This window comes from Muscardinus avellanarius, assembly GCF_963383645.1.
Source record: "Muscardinus avellanarius genome assembly, chromosome: 6".
In the NCBI taxonomy this organism is placed as follows: Eukaryota; Metazoa; Chordata; class Mammalia; order Rodentia; family Gliridae; genus Muscardinus; species Muscardinus avellanarius.
This window is the reverse complement of record NC_137791.1, coordinates 27199255-27217866: the sequence shown is the minus strand read 5'-3', so window position 1 is coordinate 27217866 and position 18612 is coordinate 27199255.

Genomic DNA, 18612 nt, shown 5'->3' with positions numbered 1-18612 from the left:
AGCCTCTCAAGTACTGAGATTACAGATATACATCACCACACCTGGCTACCACATAATAAATTGAACAATGACTCATTAGTTCTAGAAGTCATTTTAAAATTAGCAAATTCATCCTGCATGGTTTTTTGTGGCTGAGAACTACTTTGGCTATTCTGGGCTTTTTTTGTTGTTGTTCCGAATGAATTCAGGGACAGATTTTTCTGTCTGTGAGGAATGACCTTGGTAATTTAAGGGAATTGCATTGAATCTGTAGATCAATTTTGGAAGTATAGCCATTTTGATGATATTTATTCTGCCTATTCAAGAACATGGAGATCTTTCTATATCTTCCAAGGTCTTCTTTGATTTCTTCTTTCAATGTTTTATAATTTTCTTTGAAGAGATCTTTTGCCTCATTGGTTAAGTATATTCCTAAGTATTTTATTTTTTGTGGGATATCCTGAGTGGAAGTATTTTCAGGATTCATTTTCAGTGCACTATGGTTGGCATATAGAAAAGCTTCTGATTCTCTGCAGGACTTTTAGCATAAATGGATGTTATACTACAAAGCCATAGTAATAAAAACAGCATGGTACTGGCACAAAAACATACCCATAGACCAATGGAGCAGAATAGAATACTCAGAAACAAATCTGCACACTTATAGCCAATTGATTTTTGATGAAGAGGCAAAAAACATACATTGAAAAATAGCCTCTTCAACAAATGGTGTTGGCAAAACTGGTTAACCATATGCAGAAAAATTGAAATAAACTACACTTTCTCACCCTTCACAAGAGTCAATTCAAGATGGATCAAAGACTTGAAAATTAGACCAGAGACCTTGAAGCTCCTTGTAAAACGTATAGTTCCAACAGTGCAACACATAGGCAGAGTAAAATTTTTCTCAACAAGACCCCAAAGACACAAGAAACAAAATGGTGGATCAATACCTAGGATTGCAATAAAGAGCTTCTGTACAGTAAAGAGAACTATCAAGAACCTCAAGAGAGAGCTGAAAGAATGGTAGAAAATTTTTATCACCTACTCCTTAAGTAAAGGACTAATATCTAGAATATACAGAGAACTCAAGAAACTCAGCACTAAGAAAACAAGTAAACCAATCAAACAATGGGCAAGTGAACTAAATAGACACTTCATGAAAGAAGAAATTCAAATGACCAATAAATGCATGAAAAAATGTGCCACATCATTAGCAATCAGAGAGATGCAAATAAAAACTACTCTCAGATTTCACCTAACTGCAACTAGAATGGCAATCATTCAAAACACAAACAACAACAAATGCTGACGAGGATGCGGAGAAGTAGGAACTCTAATACACTGTTGGTAGGATTGAAAATTAAAGCAAACACCTTAGAAAACAGTATGGAGGATCCTCAGAAGAATGGGAATGAACTTACCATATGATCCAGCAATATCACTTCTGGGTATCTACCCCAAAGAATGGAAACCACACTGCCAAACTAACATAACACATGCATATCTATGTTCATAGCTGCTCAATTCACCATTGCCAAACTCTGGAACCAGCCAAGAAGTCCATTAATAGATGAATAGATTACAAAAATTATGGGATAGGTACACAATGGAATTTTACTTAGCCATAAAGAAGAATAAAATTACATCATTTGCAGGGAAATGGATGGAACTGGAGAATATTATGCTAAGTGAGATTAGTCAGTCACAAAAAGTAAAAAATCAGATGCTCTCCCCAATATGTGGAATCTAGCAGGAAAATGGGTTATATTAAAAACTCTAGATGAAGAATGAGAAACTGTCGATGAGCAAATAAGGTGAACTAACTGAGGAGGTTGGCAAAGGGGAAGAGGGAAATCCCCTAATGTATAGAATGTATATTCACAAACATATCAAAGTCTATCACTAAGCTAAACATGAGAAGAAGGGGATCGGGAGAAATTGGGTTAGGGCTAATTGGGTGATGTGTGCATGTCTGCCTCCATCATCTTGTACTCCATTAAGATGTATGACTACATTGCATCAATAAAAAGAATTTAAAAAATAAAGATAAAGACATTATTCTCTCCAGCAAAAAAAAAAAATAAAATGCACATTTAAAGAAAGCCTTATGCTTGGAGTTTTTCATGGTCTTGTGTCTTTTAAAATTACCAGACACACTGTGGTGGTTAATATGGAGTGCCAACCTAAGTGCACTGAGAGACAGCTAGGGTTATCAGGCTTCGGTGTGTTGCGATGGTTAGCGCGTGGAACAGCTCACCGAGTGTGAGGTCCAGCCCTGCATGTGGGCAGCACAGTCTGATGGGCTGGGGCCCGGGGGCTGGAGTGGAGCAGAAGGAAGGAGGAGGAAGCTGTGTGCAGGCAAGCTCCATCCTTCCCCAGTGGGTGCTGCTCTACCCCAAGGATATCTGGACCAGCTTCAATCTCCCAGACTCAGGTCTTCCCAATGATTCTCTGAGCATTTTCATGTCTTTCCTTCTTGGACTGGGACTTATATGATTTAGATACAACTTAATTAATTAAGGAACAAAAGTTGTATTTAGTGGATCTCAGTTGGTTACAATGCCAGGAACCCTGCCTTTGCAGATGGTGAAGCTGTGTTGCTGCCTTTCACTCTCTGGCATCTCTCTTTTCTCATCTGTGGTGCTTTGTCTCTTGTGTTCTGAGGCTCCAGTTTCTCAGCCTGGGCAGCTGCTGGTTTCTCTGACTCTCAGATGTGTAGACAACCATTCTGAGCCTTACAGCATCGTGGGGTGTACGCTGAATTGACAAATCTCCTCCTATAATATACATATCCTGTGGGCTCCGTTCTTCCAGAAAAACTTGACTAATATGAACAGCGTGACACATGGTAGTCTGTAAATTAGCTCTTTTTGTGTGTGATAGTGAGGGTGGAACCCAGGGGCTTTTCTACCTCTATGCTATACTCCCAGACCTATTTTATACTTTATTGGAAACAGGGTCTCACTAAGTTGCTGAGAGCCTCACTAAGTAGTTGAGGCTGGCTTTGAACCTGTGCGATCCTCCTGTCTCAGCCTACCAAGCGCAGGGATTACAAGCGTGCGCCACCACGCCCGGTGTTGTAAATCAGCTTTAATCCTTACAGACAGTAGATTGTTGCTTGTATAGAAGATGCACACTTTCGAGGTGCTGATGTGGCATTTAATGAAATGTGTCTTCTCATGGTACTCTTCATCTATCTTTTGCTCCAGTCAACACTGAATTGTAAATGCCCTTAGCAAAATAAGTATTTGAAATTCATTTTTACTAGTGAAATGAATTGTGTTCTAGATACGTGGACTGGCCAGAAATATGACCATTGTGCCGGAATCTAGGGGGCCCAATAGCTGTCTTTTTCAGAATGGTGCCCATGACTTCATTTCAAAATGTTGCTTGTGTGTAGCCTCATTTTCAGAGAAATCTGGTTACCTAATACTGAGCATAGGCCAATGACTCTCATTTTGGACTATTACTGCTTTAATCTTTACCCTGTAATTCTAATTGTGGTCAAAACACCTAAAAAGAGTCGAGGATTGACGACTAAGACATACTGCTACTTATGTACTTGCTTGTTAATGGTTATAGATATAAACAAATTCAGACTGAAATTTTTTTTTGGAAATTGGTATTGAGAATATGGGAGGCTCCCTATAGCTGTTATTTACATCTGATTGTTGTTACTTATCTAATGACAGTATGGCATTTACTATGACTTCTAATAATTCTAAATGACCATACTGGCTTAATCAGTTTGCTATCATATCCATTCCAGGTTTATTTCTTAACTTTATACAATTCTGGTAAGTATTACTTCCTATTGAGATATAGTTCATTTTATCTATATCTCCAAAGGAATGATTCATCTTTCTGTTGCATGGCTTAGTTTAAAAGTCCACAAAAAATAAAATAAAGATAAATCTCCACATCCTCATGAAGCCATTGATTCGTGTGTGTGTGTATGTGTGTGTGTGTGTGTGTGTGTGTATGTGTGGGTGTGGGTGTGTGTGTGTGTGTGTTACTAGAATTAAACTCAGGAGTATCCTACCTCTGAGCTACATCCTCAGTCCTTTTTATTTTGAAACAATGTCTCCCTAAATTGCTGAGGCTGGCCTCTAAGCTGTGATCGATCCTCCTGTCTCCCAAGTACTGGGATTACAGGCCTGTACACCACACCAGCTTCTTCCGATTCTTTCTGATCATTATTATGGGCTCTGAGACATTTTCATATGGCACCAAAAAGCTTTTGATTATACATGCATTTTTCTAAAGATTTTATTATGTTATTTATTTATTTATTTATTTATTTATTGGTGGTACTGGGGGTGGAACCCAGAGGCTTTCTACCTCCAGGCTATACTCCCAGACCTTTTTTATATTTTGTTTGGAAACAGGGTCTCACTAAGTTGCTGAAAGCCTCACTAAGTAGCTGAGGCTGGCTTTGAACCCATGTGATCCTCCTGTCTCAGCCTCCCAAGCACGGGGATTACAAGTGTGCACCACCATGCCCGGTTTATTATGTGATTTAGATGCAACTTAATTAAGGAACAAAATTTGCCTTCAGTGGTTCTGGGACGGTTATAGTGCCAGTCCCCAGTGGGAATGTGCCTTTGCAGGTGGCCAGCCTGCTGCTCTTGCCCCCCCCCCGCCGCACCCCGCATCTCTGTTCTTTCATCCTGTGGCACTGTTTATCATTGTTTTCTTTGTTCTCTTATTTACATGTTGAGATTTTGAACTTTGATAGAAGCAAAAGGGCAAAGTAAAGGCCAAAAATGATAGAGAAAAATGTTCCCAAATATGTGGATTAAAGATCAAAGGAGGAATATTTTACATCTGCTTTTGCCAACTTTAATCCACCACGTTATTATTTTTAACTTGCAATAACAGCAAAGACTTACAGAATATTCTGCTGTAAAAGCTCTGCTTGCTACGGAAATTCTTGCATGGCAGCCAGTTTTGTGCAGTAAGTGTGAAGCCAAGTTCTACTCCCTTCTTGTTAAGTTAATGGCTTTTACAAAGCTTTTGATTTATTAATGTTTCTTAGTAATTTATGTTTATATATGTGTGTAATTGCATTATAACATAACAGCACATACCATTGTGATGGAGTTTTGTTTAGTGACTGAAATAATTATTCAATAAGATCAAAAAGTCCTCAAAAGATGGCAACCTTGAACACATCTTTGGATTTTCCTTGTGCCTAACATAATCCTGGGCACATGATAGGAGACAGGAGGGAAGGGGAGGGGAATGGATCCAGTACCAAGTGTCTATTAACTAAAAGCCATGTAACTTCTTTGTGTGTGGTCCTGGAGATTGAACCCAAGGTCATTCTGCTTCTGAGTTATACCTCCAGCACTGTTTTCTTTTCTTTCTTTCTTCTTTTTTTTAAACAGCGTCTCGCTGGGTTGATAAGTGTCTCACTATTTGCAGAAGTTATCCTCAAAGCTGTGATTCTTCTGTCTCAGCCTGCCAAGTGTTTGGCTTATAGACCTGTGTCACCATGCATGACTCCATCTAGCATTTTAAGTAAATTTACTTAGAGACAACATCAATTTCATATATATGATAGTCTTTTAAACACTTTATAGACCTAAGAATTCACAGTAAGATAGTTCCCTGCAGCTCATGTGAATTTACTGAATGTGAGAATACACAGAGATAATTTTTTCTGTAGAATCATAGAGCCAGGTCAAACAGCAGATCCAAGAAATAGAATTCCTAAAAAAATACAAAAGGAAGGTGTAGGTTTTCCAAGATGTCATAATTATTATGGTCTACACCATCTTAGAGGAAATTTAATTTGTTTTACCTGATTTCTTTTTCTTTTTCTTTTTTCTTTTTTTTTTTTTGCAGGTTTGGGGATGGAACCCAGGGGCATTTGACCTCCAAGCTACACCCTCTGCCCTATTTTTTATTCTTTATTTTGAAACCGGGTCTCACTGAGTTGCAGAAGGCCTCACTAAATAGCTGAGGCTGTCCGCGAACCGTAATCCTCCTCTCTTAGCCTCCCGAATGCTGGGATTACAAGCGTGCGCCGCCACGTCTGGCTTACCTGATATCTTAAATGATTGTGCTGCTCCTACTTGTGGCCTGATATAGTGAAACCAATCAGCACCAATACTTACCAATTGATATAGGAGGTTAACTTTCTTATAGCTCTAGATTTAATTTCTCATATTTGTAAAATGGGAAAATCAGTATTCCATAAACTAATACATGTGAAAGCACCCAGCACTGTGCCTGGCACATTAACAGTGAACAACCATAATTTATTCAGAGAGCTTCCCTTAATTCGCATTAGGTAATCAGTTGCTGAATGTTAATTAGAGGCAGCCTTGCATGATGTGCGAACCACCACCAACACCTGCACCTGTGACCTTGGGCAGGGTACTTAAGCATTCTGCACCTCAGTTGCATTGCTTACAAAACAGAAAAGACCTTTCTTGTAGGATGGGTTAATCACTTATAAAGTAGTATGTGGCAATAGAAAACAATAAGTTTCAGTGCTTATTTAATTACATGTAGAAGATTATGCTGGGACTGGTAGAGGGTAATAACTCTGAAAGATAAATGTGATTCAGTTCTTTTTTCAAGAGCTTGCAGTATTGTGCATGTTGGGAGGAAAGAGAGCTCACTTTCATTTCCCCATGGACACTGCATGCATTCTTAGCATTCCATGCAAAATCCCACTTAGCTGATTCCAAAACACCTTTCCATCCTCCTTTATACCTACATTTTTAATGCCTCCTACATTCCTTGTAAATAAAAAGTGGATCACATTCAGAGGTGAATTATGATTGGTTTAGGGAATAGCCATAAGACCTAGTTATAGCCAATCAGACCTAGGGTGAGACTCCTGGATAATGGTTCCTAGACCTGGAAAAGAGATTTATTTGGGAAGCTAATTCTTTAACTATTGTTTTGAGATTTTTTGTTTGTTTGTTTGTCTTTGGTGGTACCGGGGTTCCTGGAAACCCTTCTACCTCCAGGCTACACTCCCAGACCTATTTTATATTTTTATTTGGAAACAGGGTCTCCGTAAGCCAGCGAGCCTGGCTTCGAACCTGCAAGATCCTCCTGTCTCCACCTTCCAAGCATGCCCGGCAACTATTGATGTTTTTATCAGTATGTGGTACCACCAACATAAATATCCTCCTATGATCATAACAGGTTTATGTACCTGTATATAATTGTTATTACTGGAATGAGAAAGATCCCATCAACTATTCTATTACATCATTCACACTAATATTTAAGTGATGAGAAAATTTATTTATTTGAATAAGTTACTTTGTGTTGGTCTTGAACATGCAGTCCTCCTGTCTCAACCTCCCAAGTATGATTTTTGGAGTTTTGCTGTTTTAACACCTAGTGGTATTCTAACTGCTAAGAAATTGGTACTTGTAGTGAAGTCCTCTAGTGACAAAGTATGTTGTCTCAGCAGCCAGGCCACAATGATACTAATGAGACCAACAGCTTCTAGAACTCAAGTAGCAAAGGGCAAGGCTCAAAGAGTCCATTGTTTGAGTCACCTGCAGCAAAGGTGAGTTTAGAGAAACAAGCCTCATGTTAATTTATATTACATTGAAAATGCAAGTGGCTTGATGTAGGAGGCCTGTGATGAAAAAAAAAAAAAACAAGGAATTACAATACTTCTTGGGATTATTTCTAGGATGAACCATTGAATATAATTATTATTACATGGTAATGATGGAAATAGTTGAGAAGCCTAGAAAATGTTGGGGGAAAGTATTGTAAATGGGACGAGTCTTTAAAGAACTCTCAGTCTCCTAAACTTAATTAAGTAGGAAGCCATCACACAAGCCCTATAAAAAAAGAAGACATGCTTCTTAACACGTGCTTCGAATTTGCCTATTGAGAATCCTGAACAGGGAAAAATCTTACAAAGGTTGAAATCAGGTTATACAGAGCAGGCAAGTGGACTCCCAACAGATTATAGAATCAGCACCTGATTAAAGAAATATTCCCATATCCAGGACAAAGTTTTCTGATAATTCCTTTTGAGGAGAGTTTTATATTTGCTATGGACCAGTGACTATTTCTACAATTCTTTCCTTTTTTAACTGAAAATGTTTATTGTCGTATCTTGCCCTTCTTTACTACACATAGTAGATGTAAGAGAGTGAGTATATGAGTGTGTGTGTGTGTGTGTGTGTGTGTGTGTGTGTGTGTGTGTGTCTGCATGTGCCTGTGTGGCAAAGAGGTCAAACAACTTGTATTTTAATCTTAAAACTCACTGGGTCATTAAAAGACATTTTCATCTTGATGGGAAGGACCTTACATATTAAGAGACTGGACTTTGAGCTGGCTGCAGTAATTGGATGGAAATTTTGGTGTGGAAATAATGGTAGAAAGGATATTTGATAGGCAGAAAGGTAGAATGTGGTATAGCCTGACTATTTGCCGGGCCTATTTCTTCTTCTTTTTAGGAGTTTTGCTGAATTACATTTTTAACCTACTGTTAAAGATTAAATTGAATCTTCCCCAAATTCATTCATCAAATCTCTAACTCCCATTCTGTCTATTTATGAAAATAGGGTCTTTAAGAGGCAAGTAAGATTAAATAAGAGCATAAAGTTGGATTTCTAACCTGGTAAAGCAGTAGCCTTATTAGAAGAGGAAGAGAGAAAGATATCTCTTTTCCTTCTTCGTGTCTGGACACCACGAGAAGTCTGCCATTTATAAATCAAGAAGAAAACCCTCACCATAAACCTAATAAGCTGGTGCTTTGACTTTGGACTGCCCAGCTGCCAGAACTGAAGAATACGTTTCTGTTTTTAAGTTTCCCAATCTGACATTTGGTTATGGCAGCCCCAGTAGACTAACATACCTTCTTTAGATGTGGCCATGCAAATGAGTTCTAGTTCATAGAATACAAATAGAAGTGATATGTATCATTTTCAGAACTTAAAAAAATCCCTTTTTCCTTATTTTCCATATTCTTTCCTTTGAATTGCTTAACAAAGATATGCTCAATGAAAGCCAACTAATAAAGGTCAGAGTCTTAAGTTGGAAGATTCCTGAATTTCTGAATTACTACTGGCAGGCATGGTCCATGGATCGGGAACCTTTATTTTGAATTACATACATGTGAGTAGTAACTTTAATTGTGCCAAGTTACTAAGATTTTAAGACATCATTATAGCAACTAGCATCATCCTAGTGCAATATGAAAGTCATTGGATAACATAGTGGTAAAAGGGAGAGATTTTTCTGTGGGAGTATACTAGTTCTATATTTTTGATATCCCATAGGCAATTGAAAATTCAGATTAGATCTCCAGAGAGAACAAAATGAGAAAGTACCCAAGGACATAACTTTAAGTAATGTCTAGATTTAAGAGGTTAGAAAATTAGAAAGACACAATTAAAGAGATTGAGAAAGAACAGAGAACTGAGAAGAATACTGACAAGGTGCAACACTTTAGGAGATGAGAAGGGAAGGCGATTCAGTTGCAAGGTGCTTATGCCATTTCCCAGCAAGATGAGGGTGAACTTGAGAAGTGGATCAGTGGAGGAGAGCACTGAGCAGTCTAGCAAGGAATAAAGCGGGCCGAGGAGCAACACCCGCAGGGAAGACATAGCCAAGGGCTCAATTGTTCTCCCTTGTTCCTTAGGGTGGGAAAGACTTGGGCATATTTATCTGTCAGAGAGAAGGAATCATCCGTGGAGGGAGGGGATTGACAGAGAAGGAGTAGCAGAGAAAGCCAAAAATTTCGAGGAGGAATCACTTGCACAGTTTCTAATAAATCCTTTCTTAGTGAATGGGGAGGCTCCTGGATTTCACATTAGCAGCAAGGCAAATTTCATATTTACCATTTTTTAATTTCTCCTAACTCATTCATATTGGAACAAGGCAATGTTTCCTTGTTCCTTTTCTGACCAAATAATGAATTATTAAAGGTCAAAATAAATTTTGTAGTTTTATTTCTGAATAAATGTCATTATTTTATTTTATGACTTTATTTAAAGCTTATAAATCTTTTGATTAATCCTGAATTTGGGAGTCTACATATTTAGGTCTAAAGCTTTGCTTTACATTTTTTTGAAATATGAGTAATAGTAGTAGTTGTTTCTCTATTTCCGGATCTTTGGAATTTAGTCTATTTTTTATTCCTGAAAGGTAAGACAAAGAATGCAATACACTGTGTTTTGTGTTTTAAGAAAGAGAATGAGTGATGATACTGATGGAGAGAGAGAGAGGAAGAGAGAGAAAGAGAGAGAGAGGAGAGAGAAGAGAAAGAGGGAGAGAAAAAAGAGAGGGAGAGGGAGAGGGTGGGAGGGAGGGAAGGAGAGAAAGAGAAAAAGGGAGAGGAGAGAGAGAGAGGAGAAAGAGGGAGAAAGAAAAGAGAGGAAGAGGAGAGGGTGGCAGGGAGGGAGGGAGAGAGCGAGAGAGAGAGAATTATCAGAAATTTTACCTCTAGTATTCCAAAATTTGTACAGTATCTATTTTTGAGGAGTTATATGAGCATGCATATATATATAGTGGCATTCGCCTAAAGTAGCTGGGAGTCAGTCTCACGTACCTTGAATCATTTTGTTTATAAAAATGGAGTGAATGTTTCTTTGGTATGCAGTGAAAATTAAGAGTTAAAAATAGACTGCTCATGTAAAATCTCTTAATACAGAGCACACTATAGGGGCTCAGTAGCTATTAGTTTCTCTTTTATTTTGTTCATATTTTTCTCAACTTTATTTTTCTAGGCCTGTAATTAAAAGACTTTTTCTGTGTTTCTCATGTTAACTATTGCTCTTTACTAATGGTGTCCAATGAAAAAAATGACTGTTCATAGAAATAGATAAATTACAAATAATAACAATAATTAGATGTGCTTATTTGGTCTGATATTTGTTTTGCATGCAAGAAAGGAATAACTCTCAAGAGTTCACTTGTTAGAAACAAGGGTGATTTATTATTAAGGAAAATGAATTATAGGAGCAAACACAGAAATCAAAACAAGTAATCACACAATAGGATTACATAAATATGTAATCACACAATAGGATTACATATTCAGTGTGCACACACACCAAACTGGGGTAAGTGACACCATCTGGAACCACGGGCTGGGAAGTTCCTGCAGACAGCTTATTTATTATTTAATATTATTTATTCCATGTTCCCAGGGAAGTGGCTAGCTTCCCTGAGAAAAGAGGAAATTGCCTCCCCTAAGTATTTTTAATACCAATGTCCTTGATCTCCTTTTTTAGCTGAATTCCAAGACTTTCCTGACTACCTACTTATGATGAATGTTGGACAGGTTATTAACTCTCCATAGAGTATTGTATTTGATGATTAGTGGTTTTGTTGTGGATCTAACAAATATTGGCACACCTGTTTACATCAAACAAACACTACTTGATGCTAAGACTCAATACAATAATATAATAATACTGGGATACTTTAATATATGATCATCATCATTAAAGAGATGAAACAGAGAGAAGATCAGTAAAGAATCTTCATATCTAAATAATAGTATAAACCAAACACATCAAGCAGATATTTACAGACCATTTCATCCAACAACAACTGAATTCACACTCTTCTTAGTTACTCCTGGAATCTTCTTCAAAATATACCACATTCTATGCCACAAATCAAGAATTAGTACATTTTATAAAAGGATACAATAAAATAATCTTCTCAGATTATAATGGGCTGAAAGTAGAAATCAACAGCAGGATGATACAGAACTCTATCCATACATGGAGACTGAACAATATCGTTTTTTTGTTGTTGTTTTGTTTTTTTGGTTTTTGTTTTTTGTGGTACTGGGGTTCCTGGAAACCCTTCTACCTCCGGGCTACACTCCCAGACCTATTTTTTTAATACTTTTTTATTTGGAAACATGGTCTCTTAAGCCAGCGTGGCTGGCTTCGAACCTGCGCTATCCTCCTGTCTTCGCCTCCCAAATGCGGAGATTACAAGCGTGTGGCACCACGCCCGGCAACAATATAGTTTTTAATGAGGACAGAATCATAGGAAAAGTAAAGGAATAAATTAAAAAAATTTCTAGAATATGATCAAATTAGAATGCAGACACAATTTACCAAAATCTCTGGGACAATTTGAGGGAGATTTTAAGAGGAAAATTTATAGAACTGAGTGCCTAAGTTAAAAGCAAACAAACAAATAAACCCAGCTGGGCATGGTGGTACATGCCTCAAATTCCAGTTCTTAGGAGTCCAAGAGAAGAAGATTACAGATTTGAGAAGAACCTAAGCAAATAGCAAGACTCTCTGCAACCTGAGAGTGAAACCCTGTTTCAGAAATGTAAAAAATAAGGAGAGTATGAAGCTCAGAGGTAGAATGCCCTGGGCTCAAATTCCCAGTACCACAAACCAACAGCCCCCCTTAAGCCCCACAAAATATAACAAAAAAGCCAGTGATGTATCTTAGGACCCTAGAAAAATAGGAATAAAGTAACCCCACAGCCAGTAGAAGGCAGGAAATAATTAAACGTATATCAGAAATTAATGAAATAAAGACAAATAAAAACAAAATCAAACAAAAGATTTTTTTTGAGAAGAGAAACAAGATTGGCAAACCCTTAGCCAACCTAACCAAAATAAAGAGAGACATGGCCTCAATTAAGAAAAGTAATGTGAAAAGGGAGATATCACCACATATACCACACACAAAAAAACAGGGTTATCAAGAGCTAATTTAAAAACTTATATTCCAAGCCGGGTGTGGTGGTGCACGCCTGTAATCCCTGCACTTGGGAGGCAGAGACAGGAGGATTGCCCTGGTTTGAAGCCAGCCTTGCTGGCTTAAGAAACCCTGTTTTCAAATAAAAATATAAAATGATTCTGGGAGTGTAGCCCAGAAATAGAAGGGTTTCTGGGAACCCCAGTACCACACACACACACACACACACACACACACACACACACATACACACACAAACTTATATTCCAAAATGTTGGAAAACCTAAAAGAAATTGGCAAATTTCCAATAATAAGCAATTAAACTGATATTGCAATGAAACTTCTCTGATAAAGAAAAACTCAAGGTATATTGATGAATTATACAAGATTTTTATGGAAGAACTAAACCCAATGATACTCAAATTATTCCATTAAATAGAAAGAGATGGAATACTATTAAACTCTCTATGAATCCTGCAAATCCTTGATATCCAATACAAAGTAAGATACCTCAAGAAAATTATAGACTTATATATTATATTATATTATATTATAGACCCATTATATATATATATATATATATATATATATATATATATATATACACACACATATATATATGTGGTACTGGTGTTCCTGTAAACCCTTCTACCTCCAGGCCTACATTCCCAGACCTATTTTATATTTTTATTTGGAAACAGGATCTCTTAAGCCAGCGAGGCTGGCTTCGAACCTGTGTGATCCTCCTGTCTCTGCCTCCCAAGTGTGAGGATTACAAGCCTGCACCACCATTCCCGGCCTAGACCAATATTTTTGATGAGCATAGACAAAAAAATTCTTGATAAAATCTAGTGGTTTGGCCGGGCGTGGTGGGTTCCACCCCCAGTACCATGAAAAAAAAATACTAGTGATTTGTATTAATAATCACATCAAGAAGATTGTGCAGCACAACCAAGTTTCTTCCATTTCAGGAATGTAAGTTGGTTCAACATATGCAAAGCATATGTCGCTTTCAGATATACTATAATAAGTGTAATACATCATAAAAATAAAACAAATGACAAAAAACACATGATCATATCAATTGACACAGAAAAATAAACATTTGACAAAATTCAATACCCATTAATACTAAAGGCACTGAAGAAATTAAACACAGAAGGAACTTACCTCAACATCATAAGGGCAATATATGATGAACCCAAAGCTGAATGGGAAAAAAGTCAAAGCATTTCCTCTAAATTTAGGAAAATAGAAGGTTGCCAACTATCGCCACTCCTCTTCAATATAGTACTTGAAATTCTAAACAGAGCAATAAGGCAAGAAAAGGATATTAAAGTGATACAAATAGGGAATGAAGTGAAATAGATGACACGATCCTATACTTCGACCACAAAAAAACTAGAAGACTCATAGAGCTGATAAAATTAGCAAAGTAGATGGGTAAAATAAGCTTACAAAAATCAATAGCTTCCTTTTATACACAAACCATGAATCCACTGGAAAAAAAACAAGAAACCATTTCAATCACGATAGCCTCAAAAAGAATAAAATACATAGGTATAAGTCCAACCAAGAAAGTAAAAGACCTCTATGACAAAAAGATTATAGAAACTAAAGAGAGAATCTGAGGAAGTCTTTAGAATATGGAAAGCATTCCTCATGTTCATGCATAGGTGGACTAAGCATCTTCAAAATTACCATTTGTACCTAAAGCAATCTACAGATTCATTGCAATCTTTATTAAAATACTAATGGCATTATTCATAGAACTAAATAAATGCTCTCAAAATTCATATGAAAGAACAAAAGACCCCAAACATCCAACACAGTCTGGGCAATAAAACCAATGCTGGAGCTGGGCATGGTGGCGCACACTTATAATCTCAGCATTCGGAAGGCTGAGACTGGAGGATCGCGGTTTGCAGACAGCCTCAGCTACTTGGTGATGCCCTTTGCAACTCAGTGAGACCCTGACCCTGTTTCAAAAAATAAAGAATAAAAAATAGGGCTGGGGGTGTAGCTCAGAGGTAGAATGCTGCTGGGTTCCATCTCAGTACCAGAAAAAAAAATACAATGCTGAAGGCATCACAATACCTGAATTCTAATTATACTAGAGCCATAGTAACAAAACCAACATGGTATAAGAAAAGGAAAAAAGACACATAGACAAATGGAATAGGAGATAAGATACAGAAGTGAATTCTTATACTCAAAGCCAGTTGATTTTTGACAAAGGAGCCAAAAACATGCATTGGAGAAAGGACAGCATCTTCAGGAAATGATGGTGGGAAAACAGGATATCCATATGCAGAAAATGAAAATTAGATCCCTCTCTCTCACCCTGCACAAAGGTCAACTTAAGATTGATCAAAGACCTAGAAATTAAACCAGTAACTACGTAATTACTAGAAGAAGCTACTGGACCCACACATCTAGGCACTAGTAGACTTTTCAATATGACTCCCAAAGCTCAGGAAATAAAAGCAATCAATAAGTGGGATGGTATCAAATTATAAAGGTTCTGCATCACAAAGGAAACAATCAAGAGAGCCTTTGGAATGAGAGAAAATCCTTCCAGCTACTCCTCTGCTAGAGGACTAATAACTAAAATATATTTAGAACTCAAAACCTTAACACTAACACCAAAAAAATAAATTACCTAATGTACATGATGTACATGAAGAAATATATCAGAGACAAACTTATGAGAAGGGGGAGGGGAAGAGAATGGAGTGGGAATTGGGTGAGGGCTAATTGGGTGATGTGTTAATGTATGCTTATACTAACTTGTACTCCATTAAGATGAACGATTACAATGCACCAATAAAAATTTTTTTAATGAGCAATAGAAATGAATAGATATTTCTCAAAAGAAGAAATATAATTGGCCAATAATATATATATATATATATATATATATATATATATATATATATTCAACATCAGTAGCAGTAAGGGAAATGGAACTCACAACTATACTGAGATTCTATTTAACCCTAAATATCAATTAACAAGAATACAAACAATAAATGCTGGTTAGGATGTGTGTGGAGACAAAAACTCTTACTCACTGTTGGTGTAATTGTAAATCAGGACCACAGCTACAGAAATCAATTTGAAGTTTCCTCAAAAAACTAAGAATAAAACCATCATATAACCCAACTATGCCAGTAAAACTAAGTATTCTTCTTTAAGAACTAAAGTCATAATACTATAACAATACACTCACATCGATGTCATTAGCAGCACAATTCACAATAGCTAAATTATGGAACCATTCCAGATGTCTATCAGCAGATGAATGAAAAATGAAAATGTGGAGTATACATACACAGGCACACACACACACACACACACACACACACACACACACACACACACAATGGACTTTAACTCAGCCACTAGAAACAAAATTAAGTCATTTTCAAGAAAATAGATTGAGTAGGTAGCAAAAATCTCTCATTCTGTTGGGTCTTTATTGAGGTTCTTGACAGTTTCCTTTGCTGAACAGAAGCTCTTCAGTTTCATGCAATCCCACGTATTGATTTGTCTTTTAGTTTGTTGTGCCTTTGGGGTCTTTTTTAGAAAGTTTTTTTTAAATCTGTGCCTATATGTTGCAGTGTTGGACTTATGCCCTCCTCATGGAACCTCAAGGTCTCTGGTCTAATTTTCAAGTCTTTGATTCATCTTGAAGTGACTCTTGTGCAGGATGAGAAAGTGGGATTATACAGAGAACTCAAGGAACTCAATACTAAAAAACAAATAATTCAATAAAAAATGGGCGAGTAAACCAAATAGACACTTCACGAAAGAAGAAATTAAAATGGCCAATAAATGCATGAAAAAATGCTCAACATCATTGGCAATCAGAGAGACAAAAATCAAAGCTACTCTGAGATTTCACCTAACTCCAACTAGAATGGCAATCATTCAAAACACAAACAACAAATGCTGGTGAGGATGTGAAGAAGTGGGAACTCTAAAACATTGTTGGTGGGATTGCAAATTAGTGCAACTACTTTGGAAAACAGTATGGAGGATCCTCAGAAGAACGGGAACAAATCTACCATTTGATCCAGCAATACCACTTCTGAGTATCTACCCCAAAGAAAAGAAACTAAACTACCAAACTAATCCATGTGTATCTATGTTCATAGCTACACAATTTACCATAGCCAAACTATGGAATCAACCAAGATGTCCATAAACAGATGAATAGATTAGAAAACTGTGGGATATATACACAATGAAATTTTACTCAGCCATAAAAAAACACAATTACAATATTTACAGGGAAATGGATGGAACTCAAGGACATTATGATAAGTGAGATTAGTCAGTCACAAAAAACAAAAAAAATGGGATGCTTTTCCTAATATGTGAATGCTAAGGAGAAATGGTTCATTGGAGGAACTCTAGATGAAAAAGGAAATCCTATAAAGGAGCAAGCAAATAAGACAACATTACTGACAGGATGGGAGGAGGGAAGAAGGAAACTCTTTAAAGCACAGGATGTACTTATACATATCCAAGTCAACCACTAAGCCTAGAATGAGAAGGAGGGATTGGGAAGGAATGGGGTGGGGATTGTGTAGGGGCTAACTGGGTGATGTGTGCATGTATGTCTACACACGTTTTTTACCCCATTATGATGTTTGAATACAATGCACCAATAAAAAATGAAAAAAAAGAAAATAGATTGATAGATTGAACTAAAGAATATTATGCTAAGTGTGATTAGTCAGCCTCTAAAGGTCAACAGTGGTAATGCTTTCTCTTATTTTTGAAAGCTAGAGAGAAAATAGAAAATGTAAGGAACTTTAAATAGTTTAGAGATAGATAGATTGGTAGTGTAGCTGAAGGTATTTTGGCATGAGAGTCAGGGGAAGGAAGAAGGAGAACTGGAGAAAGAAACAGTTCAAATATACTATAACAATATGTAGAGACATCACTGCCAATCTCACTAATGTATGTGGGTAAGCAGGGGATGGAATGTGGAGGGAAATACACAAAGGGCTGTGTGCATGTATGTTTTTAACATACTGAACCTTGCTTTAATATACAATTGCAATGCCCCAATAAAATAAAATTAATTATTTTTCTGTGTTATGCATATTAACTATTGCTCTTTACTAATAATGTTCAATGAAAAAATATTATCATCAAAATAAATGTGCTAATATCTCTGACATCTATTCTTAAGATAAACTTAAATTAATCTCATGCTTTAAGAATTATTTTAATAATTAATTGAATCAGTGCCTTTAGAATTCATGGTAGATAAATGGTTAATAATCTACTTAACAGTTTGGTTTTCTTTTTAATCCTGAAATAGTGTAACACTGATAGCTATCCATCTACTATTATAATAAAACTCAACCAATTCATTCTGACAGTGCTAGAATCAATCTCACATAATCTTAGAGTGCCTATCATTAGGGAACAATAGTTTGTCCTCTGACTGAGTCTTAAACACTTTCAAAATATTTTTTAATATTTACAGTTAGAAACTTATCTGTTTTTATCTTCACTTCCATCTCTATATTTGTTTATATGAATAATGACTATATATATATATATATATATATATATATATGGAAAATATACATATATATAATAGGAAAATATATATGAATATATGTATGTTCCTATTATTCATACCTCACATAGATATGTGGCATTAATAGGACACTGCTATTAATATATAAGAAAAATGACATAGCAGCTTTCAGAAAAAGAAATATTAGCAATGGATTATATTAAGAACTAGAATGAGCTAACATTAACCTTTTCAGAATGACATGTATTTCTTTGGTGAGGAATAAAACAAAATAGGAGAAATGACCACATTATTAAAATTTAATTTAATATACACACAGAAGAATACCAAGGCCATGTCAATTCATTGGTTCTTCTTTGCTTTAGGAATATGTCCACTTGAATAAGGAGATTTAA